This window comes from Elephantulus edwardii, unplaced genomic scaffold (assembly GCF_000299155.1).
Source record: "Elephantulus edwardii isolate Elephantulus edwardi_28Jun2011 unplaced genomic scaffold, EleEdw1.0 scaffold00209, whole genome shotgun sequence".
NCBI classification, from domain to species: Eukaryota; Metazoa; Chordata; class Mammalia; order Macroscelidea; family Macroscelididae; genus Elephantulus; species Elephantulus edwardii.
The window spans coordinates 3,390,256-3,391,650 of NW_006399959.1; positions in this window are offsets into that span (position 1 = coordinate 3,390,256).

The window sequence follows — 1,395 nt, forward strand, 5'->3', positions numbered from 1 at the left end:
TGACTGGGATATTTCACTCAGCCTAATGTTCTCCAGAGTCAACCATTTTGAATAATATTGCATGAGTTCCTTGTTTTTTAATGCAGCATAGTATTCCATGAAAATCTTATTAATTCTATGCCCTATAGTAATAGAGAGAGCTCTGGTGGCCTAGAGACAAGAAGTTGTGCTCCAATTCTGAAGGCACTCAGTTCGAGACCAACAGCTGCTCTTCAGGAGAAGGATGGACAGTCTCCTCCCATGCAATTAACTGCCTCTGAAAACCCACTGGAGGGTCAGTTATGGATCAGTTCTGATGTTATGGCACACAACAACAACAACATTTTTTGTTGTGTTTCTATGACCTGGAATTGACTTGACAGCAATGGATTTGGTTTGGTTCTTTCTTGATTATTAATTTTGTTTTCAGTTTTTGCTACTACAAAGTATTCTTTTAGAAAAAATATTGTTCATAATAATTTTCATTAATACTCTAGTGTCTAGAGAGAGACTAGGTTCCCAGGTGCTCATCTTCTTGAGCTCTATCACCCAATACACAATGCTTATAGTAAGGTTTCCACTGTATAAGTTTCAAGAAATTAAGGAGCTGAACAGAAGATTTCAAAGGGCAGCTCAGGAAGACAAAGCAAAGTATTATAATGAAATGTGCAAAGAACTGGAGTAAGAAAATCAAAAGGGCCAAACTCACTCAGCATTTCTTAAGCTGAAAGAATTGAAAAACAAATTCAAGCCACGAATTGCAATACTTACGGATTCTTTGGACAGAATATCAAATGATCCAAGAAGCACTAAAAGAAGATGGAAGGAGCATAGAGTCACTGTACCAAAAAGAATTGGCTGATACAGAAGAATTTAATGAAATAACATATGAGCAAAGGCCTGTGGTAATGAAGAAGTCCAAGCTGCTTTGAAACAATTGGCAAAAAACAAGGCTACAGGAATTTACGGCATACCAACAGACATATTTCAACAAACAGACGCTGCCCTTGATGCGCTAAGTTGCGCCAAGAAATCTGGAGGACAACCACCTGGCCAATAGATTGGAAGGGATCTATCTTTGTTTCCATTCCAAAGAAAGGTGACCTGACAGAGTGTGAAAACTATCAATATCATTAATATCACATGCAAGCAAGAATTTGCTGAAAATATTTTTTAAAAACGACAGAAGCAGCACATCAACAGAGAAATGCCAAGGCTGGGTTTAGAAGAGGTCGTGGTACTAGGAATATTATACCTAATGTTAGATGGATCTTGGCTGAAAGCAGAGAGTACCAGAGGAATGTTATGTTTTTCATTGACTATGCAAAGGTGTTTGGCATTGTGGATCACAATAAACTGTGGCTGACTCTGAGAAGAATGGGAAGCCCAGAACATTTGATTGTGCTTATGCAAAAC